At 42.2% G+C, this 22,001-nt stretch overlaps 1 protein-coding gene across 6 annotated transcripts in view; it reads left to right on the forward strand.

Annotated features, from left to right (window-relative positions):
• The window catches only part of FARP1 (FERM, ARH/RhoGEF and pleckstrin domain protein 1), a 286,146-nt gene that overhangs the window by 35,026 nt on the left and 229,119 nt on the right, over nucleotides 1-22,001 (forward strand). The window contains exons 1-2 of one of the 6 annotated variants that reach the window (XM_055335962.1): nucleotides 16,721-16,844; nucleotides 17,354-17,584. The exons of 3 other annotated variants lie outside the window; for them this stretch is intronic. The gene's annotated coding sequence lies outside the window, so the exon portion shown is untranslated. Of the gene's footprint in view, nucleotides 1-16,720; nucleotides 16,845-17,353; nucleotides 17,585-17,838; nucleotides 17,951-22,001 lie in introns of those variants that run through there. 2 more of the 6 variants (XM_055335963.1, XM_055335965.1) reach the window with 2 other exon arrangements.

Consider the following 22,001-nt stretch of genomic DNA (forward strand, 5'->3'; position numbering starts at 1 on the left):
GAGCAGTTGCTGTAAGAATGAAGTGTCTTGAATGTTGAATGAATTGAATGAATGTAGTTACAAGATAGAGACGTGATAGGGAGATTCTTAATGGTTTATAGTAATGCCGTGCACTGCCCACGTATACTGAGGGCTTGTCATGGTCCTCACTGTGGCCATGAGGTTGGTGAGGGCTAAGCTGACCACAGTTAATTCCCTTTGAAGGCCCTTCTTTCCTAGAGATGAGTTCCTGAGCAGTCCTCCTTCGAAGTGGTTTGTGGTATTAAACAGGAGTGCTTGTCCTGGATATCCAAATTATACATGTGGGCCCAGAGTCATTTCTTTAACTGACATTGGCCTTAATGTGTAGTGGGGAAAAAGTATTGGCTTCTCACACCAGGATGTTTCTGAGATCAAAACTCCAGGTTGGCCCTAAAATGATGTGGCCCATGGACATTTGCCAGCACTGTGAGTGTCAGATTTCCACCTGCTTTCAGCATTCCTTCCCCGGGGCAGTAGAGAGCACTTCCACCTGTTGTGGGATGCATAGCCACTTACCATTATGCTCCCAGAGAGTGACAAGGCTGGGTGGCCTGCTGGGTGCTGGCTGATGGAGGAATGTTCTTTAGCTGGGAGTGAGATTTAGGTGACAGGGTGGCCAAGTGCATGAACTAATGCCCTCTGAAGGGTTTGAAGTAGGTTGGCAGCCAAGGCAGGCTGCTTAAGATTGTGATTGTCAGAAATGTAAGTTGGGTTTTGTTGTTGTTGTTTTGTTTTTGGTAAGCACAAATCTTTTTTTTTTTTTTTTGCCACTCTGGTAATTATCACAGGTTGATAGTAGCTGCTTTCAATCATGTGAGAGTAAAAGATTCCATTAAGAAACCTGATATTATAATGAGCAGTACAGAAAAGGATTTGAATAAATGATAAATTAATTCACCAGATTATGTAAATTGTAGGAATAGAAATTTCCTAGCCGACCAAATGTAATATGAAAATAAAATACATATTCAGTATAGACACTATTTATTATTGCCATGCATATTACAGAGACTTCTCAAGTGAGGTATAGTTAAATTTTTAATTTTTTTAAAAGATTTTATTTATTTATTCATGAGAGACACACAGAGAGAGGCAGAGACAGGCAGAGGGAGAAGTAGGCTCCATGCGGGGAGCCTGATGTGGGACTTAATCCTGGGACTCCAGGATCACACCCTGAGATGAAGGCAGGCGTTTAACCACTGAGCCACCCAGGTGTCCCTAAATTTTTAATTTAAAAACTGGTTTATGGGGAGCCTGGGTAGCTCAAGTCAGTTAAGTGTAGGCCTCTTGGTTTAAATGCAGGTCATAATCCTCATGGGTTGTAAGATTGAACCTGTGATATAAGAAATATATTTCAAATTTTTATTTTCAGTTCGAATTTTATTCACAGCCAGGGTTGGTGATGTCTTTCTTTCTTTCTTTTCTTTTCTTTTCTTTTTTTTTTTTTAAAAGATTTTATGTATTTATTCATGAGAGACAAGCAAAGACACAGGCACAGGGAGAAGCAGGGTCCCTGTGGGGAGCCTGATGCAGGACTCAATCCCAGGACCCCAGGATCCCACCCGAAGGTAGATGCTCAGCCACTGAGCCACCCACGTGCCCTGAGTTGGTGATTTCTGTTAGTAGAAACCTTTTGGGTGATTCTTGTTTAAAAGCTTATTTTTTCTTTCTCATTGAAGTTCTCTGTCTTCCCATGATACAATATTTTCTTTACAAAAAGTATCTGTATTTAGTGATTGAGATTTGCTCCTGTCTTCTTTCTTTCTCCTGTTACCACTGTATCATTCCCTTTTGCCCCGTCTCTGGTTTTCTTGACCCTGTCTATAATCGCCTTTATATATTAGCTTTTCTCTTTTTGAGCTCATCTATTGAAGAATTGTCACTTTAGCAATGTCTGTAGTGGGGCAACTGAAGCGATCTCCACTCTTTTGTTATTTTCTTTAAAAATGTATTATTTTATTTTATTTTATTTTTTAATTTAATTTAATTTATTTTTTTATTTTATTTTATTTTATTTATTTTATTTTATTTTATTTTAAGTAGGCTCCATGCCCAATGCAGGGCTCCAACTTGCAACCCTGAGGTCAGGAGTTGCACACTGCGCCAACTGAGCTAGCCAGGCACCCCTCTTGTGTTATTTTCTTTTAAAACTATTTCACAACAGTCTCCTTCCCGTGAGGATATTTTGTATTGGTATATGGACAGTTACTATGCAAAACTTTTAAAATGGATGCTCTTCCCTTGTCATCCCTCTGTGACCATCATTTTATTTTTATTTTATTTTATTTTATTTTATTTTATTTTATTTTATTTTATTTTATTTTTATTTTATTTTATTTTATTTTATTTTATTTTATTTTATTTTATTTATTCATGAGGGACAGAGAGAGAGAGAGAGAGAGAGAGAGAGAGAGAGAGAGAGAACGGCAGAGATGCAGGCAGAGGGAGAAGCAGGCTTCATACAGGGAGCCTGATGTGGGATTCTATCCCGGGTCTCTAGGATCAGGCCCTGGGCTGAAGGCAGGTGCTAATCCGTTGAGCCACCCGGGCTGCCCCCTCTGTGACCATCTTAATGATTGATGAAACTCTGGAAAATGTCCTTTCTCTCTCTCTCTCTTTTTTTTTTTTTTGAAAATGTCCTTTCTCTTAGACATTTCCATCTCTTCTTTCTTAGGGATACTTTCACTATAAATCCAAGTTCGAGGAAGATCCTACCTTGAAGTCTTTAACTCTGTATGTTTATTTTGTACTGTTTTCTCCTGTCCAAACTTATTACTAGCAAAATTAAGGTTGGCTGATAGGAAATTTGCAGGGTCTGTTTCCTTCCCAGCCAGGTAATTGATGACACTTCTAGTAGCTCTGTAAACCACAGAGTTCCAGCTCTGGGTGTCAGAACAGCATACCATAGACACCTGGGTGGCTCAGTGGTCGAGCACCTGCCTTTGGCTCAGGGCATGATCCCAGGGTCCTGGGATCGTGTCCTGCATCAGGTTCCCCGCAGGGAGCCTGCTACTCCCACTGCTTGTCTCTGCCTCTCTCTCTGTCTCTCATGAATAAATAGAACAGCATACTGTAGACTTGAGTGGCTTAAACAACACGAATGGGGCAGCCCAGGTGGCTCAGTGGTTTAGCGCTGCCTTCAGTCCAGGGCGTGATCCTGGAGACCTGGGATCGAGTCCCATGTCGGGCTCCCTGCATGGAGCCTGCTTCTCCCTCTGCCTGTGTCTCTGCCTCTTTTTCTCTCTGCCTCTCATGAATAAATAAATAAATAATCTTAAAAACCAACCAACCAAAAAAAAAAAAACAAAAAACAACACGAATGTATTCCCCACAGTTCAGGAATGTCCGAGATCTTGGTGCCAGTTAATTTGATTCCTGGTGAGGCTTTTCTTCCTGGCTTGCAGAGGACCTCCTCCTCACTGTCCTCACATGCTCTTTCCTTGGTAGCAGTGTGTGTGGAGAGGGGAGATTTTCTCTCTTCCTGTTCTTTTTTAAGATTTTATTTATGTATTCATAAGAGACAGAGAGAGGTGGAGACATAGGCAGACAGAGAAGCAGGCTCCCTGTAGGGAGCCTGAGGGATTTGATCCCAGAACCCAGGATCACTCCCTGACCCAAAGGCAGACACTCAAGCACTGAACCACCCAGTTGCCCATCTCTTCCCTTCCTTATAAAGGCCACTAATTCTATCAGATTAGGACCCCACCTTTATGACCTTATTTCTTTATTTTAAAAAAGATTTTATTTATTTATTTGACACAGAGAGCGATGTCACAAGCAGGAGGGAGGGGTAGAGGGAGAAGCAGACTTTCCACTGAGCAGGGAGCCCAATGCAGGAGCCCCGCATTGGGCTCCATCCCAGGACCCCGGGATCATGACCTGAGCTGGAGGCAGATGCTTAACTGGCTGAGCCACTCAGGTGCCCCTGTGCCCTCATTTAACCATAATTGTTTCCTTAATGCCCTATCTCCAAAGACAGTCACATTTGGGGTTAGAGCTTCAACGTATTCCTTTTTGATGGGGGGAAGGGTCGGGGATTCCCAGTTCAGTTTATAGCATATGCTTTCTGTTTTTTTCGCATTAAAGACCAACTTTAACATAACATGGGTAGTCCTTGACTCCTGAGTATCCATTTGAATGCTTTAAATGTACAAACACTGGCCTCCTGCCACCTCCTCTAGACCAGCTCCTGATTTCTATTGCCCTCCTGTTCCCCCTTCCCGAAGAGTGGAAACTTGATACACACAGCATGGCCCCGACCTGATGCTTCCTGCCCAGCACTGCTGGAGGCATTATAGGAACCCCCAGTTCTGCCCCTGGCTGTTAACCTCTGATGCTGCTGTACGGCTGGGTTCCTGCAGTGTTCTCACAGGGCTCCCAAGAGCTTTGACCTGCAGAAGCCCAGAATCCTCTGCCAGGATTCTCAGCATAGACCCTTCCTTTACTACTTGCCCCCCCCCCCAACCATCCACCCCCAATAGAGCAACCTTAGGAGTCTCTGAAACAGGTGAAATGAGCACTGGGGGGACCTTGACTTGGGCTACAAAATATACTTTTCTTTCTTTTTTTTTTTTTTTTTTTAAGGATTTTATTTATTTTATTAATGAGAGACACAGAGAAAGGCAGAGACACAGGCAGAGGGAGAAGCAGGCTCCTTGGGGGGAGCCCGATGTGAGACTAGATCCTGGGACTCCTGAGCTGAAGGTAGACAACCACTGAGCCACCCAGGCGTCCCCAGAATATACTTTTCAATAGCAGTGGAGCCATATACATAGTAGTTAGCTCTTGTTCATACTACTGGTAAACTTCATTGCAGTAAAACAGGCTTTCCAGGGTTGGCTGGAGAATTTTTCCACTGTGTAACAGTGGACACTTGAGTTCCAAATATTCATCCAAATGGGAGTAAATATTAGGAATATAACCAGTTCATATTCCGTAGATACCAGGATGAATTTCATCTCAGTTATGAAGGCAGTATAGGAGACTGTACTCCTTTCTTTTCTTTTTAATATTTCTTTTTTTCCCCTCCTGCAATGTAGCAGTAAAAACCATTCTCTGACTTAAAACGAAGAGAAAAAATACACACAATCTTGCAGCTCCAACAAATCAAATTCTTCACCTGTGGCATTGAGACCCTATCTATGGTGTCCATAATCACTGTGCAAGTGCAATTTTGCATTCATTCATTCATTCATGCATGCATGCATGCATGCATGCCTACAGGCAAACTCTGCCCATCATGAGGCTTAAACTCACAACCCCAAGATCAAGAGTCTCATCCTCCTGAGCCAGCCAGGTGCCCCTATTTTTGTGGTTTTTTTTTTTTTTTTACCTTAACAGTATAACAAGTTGATTTTCTTATGTTGCATAATCTTTATGTTTATAGTTTTTGAGTGTACGCTATTCCAGGCAGCAGATGTAAAGTAATTTGGTTAACTATTCTTTGGGTATCCTGAGCTGACATGAATGTAAATGAGAATACAAAGAACACCTTGGTGTTTGATGCCTCTTTATTTCTTGGGATGGTTTCTCAAAGATAAATTCTCCAAAATGGCACATTCTAGGGAGTCCACATTATTGATGGTATCAATGCATATTGGTTTTAGAAGTGTCATGTCACATTTCCATCAACACCAGGTGTACAACATTGAGTTGTACTTGCTATTCTACTTCCAGGAAAAAATTCTCCCAAAAAATTCCTTTGGCATTTTAAGAGAAAAACATTGATTATAGGCAGATGTTTTAAACCAACAAGAAACATGAGGAAGTCAGAGAATTTTGCCCATGTTGGTAATCACTTTGTCCCTTTATTCTTCAATGGATATTCTGTGAAGCAAAATAGATGTTATGAGATGTGTTTGCGTTTCCAGTTCCTCACCTAGGCAACAAGGTATGGATGGATGGATAGATGCATGGTTGGATGGATGGACGATGATTGATTGATTGGAGCCCAGCAGTCTTTTACAGTAAGATGCCATGCTGTATCTTCTGCTAATTATGGTTGTGGAGTCACCAGAAAACAAAGCTGTTCTTATATTTGTTTATTCCCCCCACAGAAAAATCTGTGCTCAAGTAGAAGCAGCCAGATGCCTTCTTTATTTAGAGAGACCTGTCAGAGCAGTGGTATCATAGATATCATACTACAAAGACATGTAATGTTGGGATGTTTGGTGCATTCCTATCTTTTTTTTTTATTAAGGTAGAATTAATATACAGTGTTATATTAGCTGGTACATTTCTATTAAATATCCTGGCATTTCTTTGTGTTAGTGGTTCATTATCCATAAATATGATTTGCATGCCATTAAAACCTTCATTGAAGCAACTAACAAAAGATATCTGGTAAGTTACAAGGACTGGGCCTTTTTGGGGGACTCATAGTCTAGGGAGATGTTCTTTAATTATTTAAAACATTTTGGGTACATTGTTCAGTAGCAACCAGCTTTACTGTCACCCGGCCCTTACTCCTCCTAATGCACTACCATGTCACGAACACTTCTTTGGAACACCTCGTTGAATTCCAGCTATTGTACGGCACTAATGATCTCCTGAGCTCCCCAAGTAAAAATCTGACAAAAACAGAAATGAGGTGATCGCAGCCTGATTTGTTCTTAATAAAGCCATCTTCACTTCTAGTCCTCTGATGACTATCCATTTTGACGATTGGCCCTTAGCAGTGTATTTTTAATCATGGAACTACATAAAATTAATATATTCTTTTAGTTTCACTGCCTGCTTATTTTCTAGATGGATTTTATGTTGCTCTGTCATGCTCTATAAATAGTCTCCGTGGGTTTTTGTATTGCAGAAAATTTATATATTCATTTAAAGAATTCTTAGCTACCATGTTGGTTCCTTCTCAACCCTAGTGGGGTTTTTCTCTCCATTTAACTTTGTCTTCTTCAAATTGCTAGTTAGCCAGGGCGCCTGGGTGGCTCAGTTGGTTCAGCATCCAACTCGGTTTCGGCTCAGGTCCTCAGGTCATGAGATCCAGTCCTGCAGTAGGCTCCACGGTCCCCTTACCCCTCCCCCTATGCTCTCTCTAAAATAAATGTCTTTTTTTTTTTAGTCTTTTTTTTTTAATTCATGAGAGACAGAAAGAGAGAGAGGCAGAGACACAGGCAGAGGGAGAAGCAGGCTCCGTGCAGGGAGTCTGATGTGGTACTCGATCCCGGGTCTCCAGGATCAGTCCCTGGGCTGAAGGCAGGTGCTAAACTGCTGAGCCACCCAGGGATCCCCAATAAATCAGTCTTTGTAAAGATTTCTAATTGGCCATAATTGCTTATCAGGATTGATTAAGATCATTATGAATTACAGTTTAAAAATTGAATAGAAATAAAATAGCTCATGTCAGAATGGTAAAATTTTTTATAATGGTCATACTAAATACGAGAATGCAAGGATCTTTAGCTTTGAAACTGTTGTTTCAACCACTGTTGAAGTTCTGTTATCTGGGGCACATATAGATAAATCCCTGCTGATGATCACGAGTGGAGCTCCATACAGTTGGCCATTGTCAGATAGCCACTCAGAGGCAGCTTGACGCCACCTGAGGCGCATGATATACAGAATATATGTAGCCTTCCTGTGTGGTGGAAGTGGACATTGGAAGCTGAGAATGTCTGAGAATCAAAGGTTTTAAATTTAATTTAAATTTAAGGGCCAGGTGACAGTAAAGCTGGTTATACCACTAATATACCACTGTATATTAATTCTACCTTAATTTAATTATTTGCCTTTAAATCGTCTATCCATTTCGAATTTATTTTGGTAGGAAGTGTAGGTCCAACTTATTTTTTTCCCCAAATGGCCACCCATTTGTTGCAGTACCTTGCATTGAACATTTCATCTTTACTCTCACTTATTTAAATATCCTTTACTGTATATGACATACTTGGCCACATATCACACACATTTGGGTCTGAGAGTCAAAGGCTTGAGAGGAGGGATCTCTGTGCTCCCTGCTTCTTGCTGAGGTGCACCAACACTGAGTTCTAAATGTCTGAATTTTAGATGTGGGGCCATTGGAATGACTTACAGATATTTAAGCTTACTTTTCTGTTTCAAAATAGTGACAACTTTAAGACGTTAAATTGATGTTAGGTTTCTTAGTACAGTGGAGTTGGAGCTTACATCCATGGTTCTTTTCCTCAACCACAGGATCCTGTGTTCATGGCAGGCTCTACAGGTGGTAGTCACATGTCCCCTGCCCTGAGATAGATTTTACACCCTGACTACCCAGCTCTCATGCCTGGCAGGGATGAGATCCTTTCTGGGACTCTGTCACCTGCTCTGAAGGATGACTGGGCAACTCTTCTGGAAATTCTTCACAGGCTTGTATGTCTGCATTTCCTTGTTGGCCAAAAAGAGTTTCCTGCCATTTGTCCTGGAGAGGGCCTGCCCCTCCACACTGGCTGTAGATGGGTATCTATTTCATATTGACCTTTGGACCTTCTCAGAAGAAAAGAAAAATCATTTATAATCTTACCTCCCAAAGAAAATCTGTTTTGGTGTGCCTACTACCAGTTACTACCAGTTACTTTTCAGGGCTTATATATATATATATATATACACACACACATACATTATATATATATATACACACAAATATTAAGAATGTATGTTTGGTTTTTGGGGCGCTTGAGTGGCTCAGTTGGTTAAGCATCTGCTGTTGGTTCAGGTCATGATCCCGGGGTCCTGGGACTGAGCCCCGTATTGTGCTCCCTGCTCAGTGGAGAGTCTGCCCCCCTCTCTCCTTCTGGCCCTCCCCCACCCTCGCTCATGTTCTCTCTCTCAAATAAGTAAATGAAATCTTTAGACAAAAAAATAACATATGTTCAGTTTTTGAATGTGTTTTTTTGATATCTCATGGTTATTCTATGCTACTATCATTTCTGGTTATAATGAATTACATGGTCTATTTCCATGGTCTAGTCTATCTCAGAATTCCTAGTTTAAGTCTTAACTTACTCATAGTAGATATTCTTGTGTGCGCTTTTGTCAGTTAGGATTTTTTTTTGTAGGATTTTATTAAGAATTTTTGAATATAACTTTTCTTTTGAAATGTTGTTTTGCTTGGGGTTAACTAAAATGAGTTTGCAAGAAAACAACAAAAAAGGGATGCCTGGGTGCTCAGCATTGGCATCTGCCTTCAGCCGAGGGCATGATCCTGGAGATCCGGGATCAAGTCCCACATCGGGCTCCCTGCATAGAGCCTGCTTCTCCCTCTGCCTGTGTCTCTGCCTCTCTCTCATGAAGAAATAAATGGAGTCTTTAAAAAAACACACAAAAAAAACCAACAAAAAAGGTTATTTATCTGTGAAATGTTGGGAGAATTTCCCAGGCTTATTTTTATATATAGACTTGGAGGAGATGTAAATTCCAGAATTATTTTCCAAGTTTTCCTTCTTCTTCTTTTTTTGTTGACTTTTTATTTAAGTAATCTGTACACCCAGTGTGGGACTCAAACTCATGACCCTGAGATCAAGAGTCGCATGCTTCTCCTACTGAACCAGACAGGCACCTCTGAGTTTTCCTTTTTTTTTTTTTTTTTTTTTTTGGTCTTTTAATGTTTTCTGTAACATATAATACACTTTTTTGTTTAATTTTTACTTTTAGTTTGTTTTTATATTCTCTTTTCGGTTTCAGAATTCTTTAGATAAAGACTGTTCATTCTTCCTGCTTATATTGGTGTGGGGAACAATCCATTTTCCTTTCAATGATACTTTGGTAGAATACTATTTACTTGTATTTTCAATGTTGAAACTGTTGTTAGGGACTTTAAGAAAAATGTCTTCACCGTTGCCGTACTGTGGCACAGAGTAGTCAAGCTTGCAAATGACTGGTTAAGATTCACTTTGTTCTTTATTTCTGATTTTATATTTTATGATCTCAGAATATATGATATATATTATATATAATATATATATATAATACCATTGAGCTTCTGTTACAGGTGAATTTTGCATTTCAGCAAAATTGTTCTATGAAAACCTGGAGTTAGAGGAAAATATGTGTTCCTTATGTGCCATTTCTTGCTGTCCAGGTAGTGTTCTTTCTGCTCTCATTTATTTCTATTGGGTGGGTTTGTATTTCTTTAATGGCTTGTTCCAGTGGATTATAGAATGTTGGTGCCTTCGGGATGCTGGCTTCTATGAACTAAGTGAGCCTCGAGTGCTCCCCATCTGGGAAACTGAACTGGTGGTACCTGCTTTCAGGCTGTAGGGAACAAGGAGACCCAGCTAATGAGGGCCAGACAGACCAGCACCTGCCATTCAACCACCAGCTTGCCAGGACTTGTTTTCCCCTTCTTGGCGCACTAGTTTTTCACAGATTCTCCCCAGGAACCTTTCTTCTGCAGGGAGCTGCCTATATGGTGGTTGTGTAGTAATGACATCATAGCACAAGGAAGTGCTTTTTTTTTTTTTAAAGATTTTATGTATTTATTCATGAGACACAGAGATATGCAGAGACACAGGCAGAGGGAGAAGAGGGTTCCCAGCAGGGAGCCCGATGTGGGACTCGATCCCAGGACGTCCTGAGCCAAAGGCAGATGCTTAACCACTGAGCTACCCAGGTCCCCTGGGTTGTGACTTCTGTTAATAGAAACCCACTTCTCTCTCGTGACATGTGGCTGCAGAAAGTTCTATGTGTGCTTTCATGTCTGTTTTCACCCAGCACTGTATTCCATGGGAGCCCACTCTTTGCCCTGGGAGAGGGCGGGTTATCTTTCTTTGACTTTGCCCGGCAGAAGCGATGCAGTTTTGCAGCACTTCTAAGAGCAGTGCCTTGGCCTGTGCTCAGAGTATCTTCAGTTCTAAGAACTTGGCTAATCCATGGGTGTTGTGTGAATGTGCTGTCTACTGCCTGAACAGACATTTGTGAAAAATCCTTGCTCAGAGAAGTGAGAGAGGTTTTAAGGCATTTAAACAATTCATAACTTAGAACCATAAAAAGACATTACGCCATACTCTTTATAGGTCTAGTAATAATTTGGTAAGCATTTTGAGGATTTAATGGGTTTGCCCCTTTGGCATCCTTCGTAGCCTATGTTAGTGATTAGCTTGGTGGTGGCTTGATTGGCACTTCTGTGCAAGAAAAGGTATTCAGGGGAGGCTGATTGCATCTGAAATACTGAGTCCTGAGATCACTGAGTATTCGAGAGGGCAACAATTTTAGAGGCTATCTTGCCCAGGAGGGCCAGTGATGATGGTGGTACAGATGAGCCTGTCTGCCATCTGGTTCTGCATCTGCCACTTTACTAACTGGGTGACCGTGGGAAAGTTGACTTAATCCCTTGGTCCCAGTTTTCTTATCTGTAAAAGGGGTCAATGATAGTGTCCACCTAATGGTAGTTGTGAGGATTAAATAAGTTAGTGTTTATAAAGCTCATAGAACAATGATCTGTCCTAGAAAGTGCTATAGAAGTGTTGGCTAAATTAAAATAATAGTTGTATATGTTTTTCCCCGTACAGTCTCTGAATGAGAAGCCTAAAATCTAGAAAAGGTTAATTTTAGAATGCATTCAAACCTGTCAAAAATTAGGATTAGAATTGGTGAACAAGCTGATAGTATCTAGATTGTTTTTTTTCCCTCTGCAGTCCAAGGCAAAAAATATTAGTCATAATTATTATTTTTTTAATGCACAGTATTATTTAAATACCTTATTTATCAGCCAGGCTGGCATTTAAACTTACTGTTTTTTACAAGGAGTTTCGCTTTTTTATTACTTACTTTTCTTACCTTGACATTTCACTATTTTAATTAATGATTAATTCTAGGGGAAGTGTTCCAGGATGTGATACCCTTTGCAATTCTGTTGAGTTTTATTGTGTCATTTGCCTGTGATAATACTGCCTAGTTTATTTCTTGAATAATATTGAAACTGTGTGAGAGTAGAAATCTAACAGTCTATTCTTTAATGGCTTTAATAGAAATTGCTTTCCTTTTCCCACCCTGAAGGGAAGCCCTGTCATTTATGATTCATTGGCTTTGGTAAGCTTTAGGAAATGCTTTCTTTTTTTCTTAAAGTTGTGCGAAACATGCTGTTACTCACTCTAGCATAGATGTCAGGAGAATGTTCCTTCCGCAAGATGCAGGATGCATTTAAATTTTGGCATTTCTTTGCTTTTTTTTTTTTTTTTTTTTTTAAAGATTCTATTTATTTATTTGAGAAAGAGAGACCAAGAAGGAGAAGCAGACTCCCTGACCTGGGAGCTGAGCAGGGAGCCCGACGTAGGGCTCAATCCCAGGACCCTGGGATCACGACCCGAGCTAAAGGCAGACACGTAACCACTGAGCCACTCAGGCACACAGCTTGGCATTTATTTCTTTTTCTTTCTTTCTTTTTTTAAGATTTTATTTATTTACTCATGAGAGACACAGAGAGAGGCAGAGACATAGGCAGAGGGAGAAGTAGGCTCCATGCAGGGAGCCCCATGTGGGACTCGATCCCAGGACCCTGGATCACAAACTGAGCCAAAGGCAGATGCTCAACCACTGAGCCACCCAGGTGCCCCTTGGCATTTCTTTCTTTCTTTCTTTTTTTTTTTTTTTAAGATTTTATTTATTCATGAGAGACACACACACACAGAGAAAGAGAGAGAGACAGAGAGACAGAGAGGCAGAGACACAGGCAGAGGGAAAAGCAGGCTCCACGCAGGGAGCCTGACGCAGGACTCGATCCTGGGTCTCCAGGATCAGGCCCTGGGCTGAAGGCGGCGCTAAACTGCTGAGCCACCTGGGCTGCCCTTGGCATTTATTTCTTAAGCATCATTTCCAGAGTGTCTGAAACTTAGCAGAGGACGATAGAATGTCAGTTAAGTCTTTTACTAAAAATTTCCTTATTTAATAATGAGGCTGTTGGGGATATCCTAACTTAATCTGAAAACAAACTTAATGCCTTGTAGTTTATTAAAGAAAATACCTAGCACTCTTTTCTCTCTCTCTTTCTTTTCTTTTCTTTTCTTTTCTTTTCTTTTCTTTTCTTTTCTTTTCTTTTCTTTTTTTCTCTTCTTTTCCTTTCTTTTCTTTTTTTTCTCTTCTTTTCCTTTCTTTTCTTTTTGGTTATTTGTTAAGTTCTGTCATTTTCCCACAAAGTAAAGAGAGTTATCTTGTAGGACCTCTGAGATAAGCGGCATTACCTGCTGAGGTGTGGGCTTGCCTGAGCTGGAAATTGGCAGCAAAGTGTCTGCTCACAGAACAGCAGGACTTGGTCTCATCTCTCACCTCAAGCCAAGCTGGCACCCTTCGGAGGTGACATCTATACCCTCCATTTCTGTAACTTAAAAGGCATTTCAGAGTAGCCTTGAACTGGAAGCATGATGTGCTTCACTAGGTGAAAGGATAAATAAGATGTGGTACCTGTGGACGATGCAATATTATTCTGATAGATACGAGCCGTCAGCCGTGAAAAAAAAAAAAAAACCCATGAAGGAACCTCAAATGCATATTGCTTAGTCAAAGAAGATAGTCTGAAAGGTTATGTCCTGTATGATTCTACCCACAGGACTTTCTGGAAAAGGTAAAAAAAGGATAGACGACAAGAAGATCAGTGGTTGTCATGGGATAGGATGGAGAAGGGGGTGGGGTGAAGAACACGATATTTTTAGGGCAGACAAGTGATGCTGTGTGATATCATAGTGGTGGATGCATGACATTTTGCACTTGTTACACCCCACACAAGGTACACTTGAGTCGGACTCGAGTTAATAATAATGTGTCAGAATTGGTCCATCAGGGATGCCCGGGTGGCTCAGTGGTTGAGCATCTGCCTTCAGCTCAGGTTGTGGTCCCGGGGTCGTGGGATCGAGTCCCACATCAGGCTCCCCTCTGCGAGCCTGCCTCTCTCTCTCTGCCTACGTCCCTGCCTCTCACTCGGTGTCTCTCATGAATAAATAAAATCTTAAAAAAAAAAAAAAAAGCACCTTTCCATCAGTTGTAACAAATTTTTCACCCTAATGCAGATGTTTGTAATAGGAACTGTGTGTGAGGAGAGAGAGGGTAATGAGGAGCCCTCTGCATTTTCTCAGAAATACAAAACTCTAAGAAATAAAGTCTATTTAATAAAGATTAGTTTGGAGTAATATATTTGCTGTCTGAATTACTAATGGTCACTCTGCCTTCTTCTTCCATTTCTCAAATGATCCCTTTTCACTCCATACCCGTGACTATCCGATCATACCAGATCTCATGAATGGACTTTCTTCTTTTTCAAAAGATTTTTTAAAAAAGTAATCTCTGCACCCAACGTGGGGCTCCAGTCATGACCCTGAGATCAAGAGCCATGCAGGCTCTACTGACTGAGCCGGCCAGGCACCCCACTACCATCCTTTCTTATGTGAGGTGTTACAGATGTTTTCTGACTGGTGTCCTGATTGAGCCACCACCTCACTGTCAGATATTTTCTTAAAACTGCATGGTTTCCCCATCCTAAAAACCACATTCTGTGCCTCATTCTGATCCACAGATGAACCTCCTACACTTTGGCCTATTTCAGGCCCACTGAAATCTGCCTCTCACCTACTCATCTCATTTTCTTTTCACTACTTTCTTGCCTCTGTTAGTTTGTACCCACTATTGGCATAGCTTCTGGCATAGGGCAGACACTCTTTTTTTATTTTTATTTTTGAAGTTGTCTCCACATTCAGCGTGGAGCCCAGCATGGGTACCGAACTCACAACTCTGAGATCAAGATTGGAGCTGAGACCAAGAGTCAGACGCTTCACTGACTGAGCCACCCAGGTGCCCCTGGCAGACACTTTTATTTATTTATTTTTATTTTTATTTTTTTGGCAGACACTTTTATTGAATGAAAGAATGAATACCTATTTTCTCAGTTCCTGAGTTCTTTTGTAGCTTCTAAAATTTACATAATACCTGTTGTTAGAAGTAAACATGTTGCCTTGGACAGTTACCTCTGAGCACCTGATGTCTATTGCCTGATAGAGAACACATACCATAAAGACAAACCATATGGTGCCATGTTTTGGTTTTGGGTCCCCTATGAGGCTGAGGGTAGTTGCTGAAACATAATAGGTTCTTCTAAATGCCTGTGAATGGTCACGATCCCAATTATTGTGACACCCAAATAGTAGTCTAAACAGTCTGTTATTTTCGGAGATGCTCAGTAAGCAACCCACCGCTCCCTCACTGGGGGGGTAGGCGGGGGGTTAGGTGTTTTCCACAAATATTTGTGGAGAGGCTGACAAGTGTCATCTGGAGATAAAGGAAGAGGACTTTCTTTAGTAAGTGGATGAGAATGATGTGCTTTATTTTTATTTATTTATTTTTAAAGATTTTATTTATTTGACACAGAGAGAGAACACAAGGAAAGGGAGAAATGGGCTCTCAGCTGAGCAGGGAGCCCAATGTGGGTCTCCATCCCAGGATCCTGAGACTGAAGACAGATGCTTAATGGACTGAGCCACCCAGGCACCCCGAGAATGATGTGCTTTAAATAGAGTGAGCTCGACAGCAGCCCACGAAGTGCAGCCTCTGAGTTGACACTCAGCAGCCTTGTGTAAGGGAACTGAGGGAGGGCGCAGGCTGGGGTTTTTTGTTTTTTGTTTTGTTTTTGTCTTCAAGAAGACCAGCTCTCTCCTGACATTTTATTTTCCCTGGCCTTTGTGTTAGAGGCAGAATGGAGAGGAGCTAACGTTTAATTTTGTACCCTCAGAGTCATCAAGAAATTGACATCACTGAGGGCAGCCGGTGGCTCAGCGGTTTGGTGCTGCCTTCGGCCCAGGGCATGATCCTGGAGTCCCAGGATCCAGTCCCACGTCGGGCTCCCTGGATGGAGCCTGCTTCTCTCTGCCTGTGTCTCTGCCCCCGCCCCCCGTGTGTCTCTTATGAATAAATAAATAAAATATTTAAAAAAAAATGGTGGGGATCCCTGGGTGGCTCAGCAGTTTAGCGCCTGCCTTTGGCCCAGGGCGTGATCCTGGAGTCCCGGGATCCAGTCCCGCGTCAGGCTCCCTGCATGGAGCCTGCTTCTCCCTCTGCCTGGGTCTCTACCCCCCCCCCCCCCCCCCCGTCTATCATGAATAAATATAAAATCTTAAAAAAAAAAGAAAAAGGAAATTGACATCACTGACATGGGACTAATGGGAGACTGTCCCCCCCACCACCACCCCACTGGGCTAAAAAAAAGCCCTCTTACCAACACCTTTTACCTCCACTTCCATTCTATGTGCTTCTTGCCTTTGCCTATCTGTTCAGTGCAGGGAAGCTTCTACCAAATCTGTGAACGTGCAGATGAAAGTATTGTATTCAATCATTTTTAGAACAAGGTTGGGCTATATGTGAAAATGGGACTGGAGAAGAAATGCCACCATTTCTTGTCAAGAGCTTTTGAAAAAAAACCAGGCTCTCACTGTGTCAGGTGCACGTGGCAAAACATGGTCCACAGAAACATGGTTTTCTTGGTGAAGTTACCGCCCAGTCTGTTGTCAGGTGGATTTACTTATTTTAGCTGATCCTCGCGGGGAGGCTGGGAAGTAGAGCAGGGGTTCTCAGGCCAGAGCCTGCATCAGAACGTCCAGAACCTCCCGGAGGGCACCCTGAGCCTTTCTGGTTCCGGGGACCTATGCTGGGACAGCATTTGCATTTCTTCCAAGCTCCCAGGTGATGTTGTTGCTGCTCATTTACAACCAGGGTTTAAAAACCACCTGCATGAGCCGGCCGGCTTTGCCTTTTCCAGGGAAGAGAGGGGTCATCTAGAAGAGAGATGTGCATCTGTGTGTGCACGCTGCCTGAAGTTCTCACAGTCTCCCAGCCAGGGCAGTCTCTTGCTCTGAGACAGGAGGAGCCTGTCACTCTTCCAGGTAACGCAGCCCCTCTGGACTTGTCATGTAGTTGGCAAGGTGGGAAAAGGGGAGAAAGGCCTGGAAAACAAGTGAGGTTACAAGCCGAAAATAAGCAAAACCTCAGAGACAATAAAGTGAGGCTTGAAAGAGTAGATCAGGGAAGGCTTTCTGGAGGAGGTGACATTGGAATCAGGGAAGGAAGGCACTATTTGAGAAGGAAGAAATAGAACAGCAGTGGCCAGCTGGGTTAGGACTGTTTATTCAGAAGTAGAGACATCAGGGTAGGCCATGGAATGCCTGGCTAGGAATTTTCACATTTAACATGCTACATCGGTCAGATTAGGTTTTTGAGTAGAAAAGGGATCCAGTTAAAACCAGACTTTTGAAATCATGTCTACGAACCTGAGGAAACTTCCACTCTTGAGTTTTTCTTGAAGTACTTTCTGGAGATTTGTTAGGAGTACTTAAGCTAGCCTGTTTAATTCACTTAGTACTTTTTTTTTTTTTTTTTTTTTTTTTTTTACTAGGGTTGGAGAGAAAAGACCGTGAAGATAGTGTTTATGAAAGTTGATGGGGGTTTCGTCCTCTCCCTGCCTGTGCTGGAGAATCGGGGCACCCCTGCTCCAAGACAGTTAATGTCCTGGTCTCCTCCCAAGTGATCAAACGGGCCCAGCAGTCTCTTGCCTGTTTGAAGTCTCTGGTTGATACAACACAGATGATCTGCAGTTGTTTCTTTTGCTCCCAGACGTTTTTTTGAAGTAAGTAAATCTATCCGGAGAGATAGCTGGTTTTGAACTTTCTCAAAACCCCTTATCTGAGTCCCTGTGAAAAGACAAACTTGGCCTGGGTGCTCCTGAGTTCTGCTGGCCGCCAGCCTTCCTGGGGCAGCCCCTCCCTCCCTGCCTGCCTCCGCTCCGCTCCGGGAGGAGCACAAGGTGGCTTTGTTACCCAGCAGAGCTGGGGTTACACACCCTTCGCCCTTTGCTCTTCTGAGTGTAGCTCCTTTTGGCCTCACAACATGGCTAATGCGTGCTCCTTCCCTCTCGGCCTGGGGCGCTCGGAAGTGCTTTGGGGGCTCTAGAACCCAGTCCTGTAGCTTCCTAAAATCTGCGTCCTGGGCTTCTGTGAGTAACCGTCTTCTGTGAGTTTTTCTTCACTCAGAATTTTTCAGTGGCATTTATTTATGTACATGTATCTGTGTGTGTATTTATTTTATTTTATTTTATTTTATTTATTTATTTTAAATGTATATTTACAGAAGTCCTGTTTTTTTTTTTTTAAAGTTTTAAATTCTAGTTGACCCTAGTGTAATGTTGATTTAAATGACTTATACTTAAAACTGGAAGGAAAAAAATTCTTTGCAAATGTTCCTCTTGATCACCTTTCTATACTGCAGTTTCATTTCCTTTAATGGTTTTGTGTTCTCAATGGGATCAAGGTCGTTAAGATATGTCCTCCTAGTAGATGATGAAATTTTTTTGAATTGTCTATTTCTGAATGGGTAATATCCTGCTCGGTCCCATCCTTCACCAGGGGCCAGCTCTCCTGCCAGTCACTTCTTTGTCCTTCCAGGAAGGTTCTGTGTGTTCATAAGGATATTTGTGTGGGTGCACGCACTTAAAAAAAAAAAAAGTTATTTTAGGGGCATCTGGCTGTAATTGGTTAAGCCATGATCTCAGAGTCATGAGATTGAGCCCTGGGTCAGGCTTAGGGCCTGCTTGGGATTCTCTCTCCCCCTCTGCCCTGCAGCACCCCCAACCCCATGCACCTGTGCGCGCTCTCTCTCGAAAGTTATTTTAATTCCAGTTAACATACAGCATGGTAGTAGTTTCAGGTGTGCAATATAGTGATTCAGTTCTCTAAATCACCAGGTGCTCATCGCGACAAGTTGTGCATACATATTTTTTAGCCTATTGATTGAGGTATAATTTATATAGCCTAACTTTGATGTGTTTTAAGTGTACAATTCAGGGGTTTTTAGTACATTTACAGAATTGTGTGACTACTGCCACAACTTAGTTTCAGGACGTTTCCAGCATCCCTAAAAAAATCTCCATCCCTATGACCCTTTGCTGCCCACCCCATCTCCTGAGCCCCAGGAAATTACTTTCCATCTTTGTAGATTTGCCTTTTCTGGATATTTCCTACAAGTAGGGTCATTTGCTATGTAGTCTTTTGCACCTGGCTTCTTTTACTTAGCAAAGTGTTTTTGAGGTTCTTCCGTGCTGTAGCATGTGTCAGCATTTCATTTATTCTTGTTGGTGAATAGTAGTCCTTTTTACAATTTTTTTTGGATATACCACCAGGTGATGGACATTTGTCTCCTTTCTACCTGTTCCCTCTTCCTTTGTGTGGACATGTATTTTCGTGTCCCTTGGGGAGATGCCTAGGCTTCAGTTAGGGGAACCCAAATGCTGGGTTATTTGCTAAAATTTATGATTAAATTTTAATGAAACTCCCAAAATGTCCTCCCAAGCATCAGCACCTTTTTATGTTCCTACCAGCAATGTAGGAGAATTCCAGCTGTTTCACACTCTAAATAACACACTTGTTACTGGCCCAGCACCGTGGGTGTGAAAACCTGTCTCATTAGGGATGTCATTTGCATTTCAGAAGGACTAACAATGTTGGATATCCTTCCCTGTGCTTATTAACCATGCGGATGTCTTTGGAGATTTAAATATTCTTTTGTCCGTTTTAAAACCTCTGCTAACAGTTAATTTATCATGCTGCTTAACATCTCAGCTGGTCCTCTGCCCCCCCCCCTTTTTTTTTTCAGTTACATTATTTCTAGTTGTCTGGAGTTAACTATATACTGCTATTGTTGTCTTCCTCTTATGGTGTAAATGGATTTAAAGTTGACCAGTAATCCTTTTCCAGTGTTTTACCCCTTTCACCCCTTGTTTTGCTGAGGTTTATCCTGCCAGGAGTTTCTTTTGGAAAGGCTTGGGCAACGATAGTCTGAGTTCTTGAACATTTAACATGTTTGGCTCTTAGGGGCGCCTGGGTGGCTCAGTCATCAGTTGAGCATCTGCATTCAGCTCAGGTCATGATCCTGGGATCTTGGGATTGAGGCCCGCATCCGGCTCCCTGCTCATTGGGAGCCTAATATTCCCTCTGACCACCACCCTGCATGCACATGCTCTCTCTCAAAATCTTTGAAAGAAAAATATTTGACTCTTCTACTTGACTAAAAATTTGGATTCCAAGTTTTGATTCCTCTTTTATTTCTTTGAGGATGGTTTCGACAATTTGAGCATTAAACATTGCTGTGGGTGAGTCTGGACTTCTGCCCCCTTGTACTTTGAACTTGGTGCCTGGGAGTCCGATTGTTTCCTTCTTCATTTTTGAAGGTTGATACAGGAAGTGTCTTGGTGTTGATCATACTGTGTGAGTTGTTTCTGGAACCTATGTTCATTTACGATGGAGAATCCTGTTATTTCTGGAATGTTTTCCTTTAAACTCCCCACCCCCCATTCTATTTTTTTTTTTCTTTAGGGTCACTGGTTGTTGATGAGTTGCATCTCCTGTTTGTCTTCCATAGCTATCACTTTTCACTGTGTTTAAAATTTTTTTTCTCTTATTTCTCAATCTTTCCCCTCAAGACCCTCCTCTTTTCACCTGTGTGTATTTCGTTTTAGCCACTTCCGTTTTATGATTATCTTATTCTCTGTGGGCTGCTGTAACAGTACTATGGACTGGGTGGTTTATAAATGACAGGACTTTCTTTCTCATGGTTCTGGAGGCTGGAAGTCCAACAGAAAGTCACCTGCTTCCTAGACTGCAGGCTTCCCCCCCACTCCAGGTCCTCGCGTGGTGGAGAGGCTGAGCTAGGACTCTGGGGTCTCTGCATAAGGATGCCAATCCCACTCGTGAGGGCCCCCCTCAACCATATAATCCCGTCCCAAAGTATACCCCTCATCCCCCCGACATACCATCAGTGGGGATTTGGTTTCAACATACGAATTTGGGGGCAAATGAACATGTATTTTATAGCAATGATGATTTTATTCATACTCTGGTTTTCTCTTGAGGTCTTTCTTCCTGCTTTATTTTCTTGTTTTCCCACAGCTTTCCTGAACTCTTATAAATCCTCTTTAAGATTTTATTTACTTGAGAGATGCCTGGGTGGCTCAGTGGTTGAACATTTGTCTTTGGCTTGGGGTGTGATCCCCAGGTCCTGGGATCGAGTTCTGCACAGACTCTCCGCAGGGAGCCTACTTCTTCCTCTGCCTATGTCTCTGCCTCTCTCTCTGTGTCTCTCATGAGTGAATAAATATAATATCAAAAAAAAATTTGAGAGAATGAGTGGGGGTGGGCAGAGGGAGAGGGTGAAGCAGACTCCCTGCTGATCAGGGAGCCTGATGCAGGGCTTGATCCCAGGACCCCAGGATCATGATCTGAGCCTCAGGCAGATTGCTTAACTGACTGAGCCACCCAAGCCCCCCTCTTATATATCCTCTCATGTTTTTTGGAGTCCATTATTCATTGTTTAAGTTGGAATGATATGTTTGGAGAAATTCTAATTCTTTTGTCCTCATTTTTTTTTTTCCTTCCAGCTTTTTAGTAAAGGCCCTTTGTTGTTTGGTGAGTGCTTTATGAACTGGTTATTTGTAGGAGCATCCTGAGAGCCAGGAGACAGGGCCGCATCCCAGGCTCATAGGAACTGTTGTGACCTGAGGGTGTGTGTGTATAATCCTTTCAGCCTCTGTTTTTCTCTGCTTGCTGGACTGCTAGTGTTCCCAGTGCCCTTTCTTGTCTTTTGCATCTGGCCTTGGTGATGGACTGTCCTGCTGGTGTGTCCTACCTGTGCTGTTACCCCGTAAGCTCTACCTTTAGTGGGCGCCCAGGGAAGCTGTTTGTACTAACCTCTGCATCTATTCCCATTGTTCCCAGAAAGTTCCTGCTGGTTTTGTTGCTCAGAGTATCTTGCATGTTTGGGGAGCATGACTCTACAGGCTTGGGCAGCCTTTCCAAGCCATTTTCCTTCTCCTCTATCTGCCCTTGATTGTGATTCTTTCCCCCAGTTTGTGGTTTAGAGGTATAGATGTGTTTCTTCAGGGATGGAGGGGTGTGTGTGTGTGTGTGCTTTGTTGCTTTTGCGTACATTCTAGGAGGAAGTGTTTCTCTTTTCTTTAATTTTTCATTTATTTGAGAGAGAGAGCACAAGCAGAA

Source organism: Nyctereutes procyonoides, unplaced genomic scaffold, assembly GCF_905146905.1.
Source record: "Nyctereutes procyonoides isolate TBG_1078 unplaced genomic scaffold, NYPRO_anot_genome, whole genome shotgun sequence".
NCBI lineage: Eukaryota > Metazoa > Chordata > Mammalia > Carnivora > Canidae > Nyctereutes > Nyctereutes procyonoides.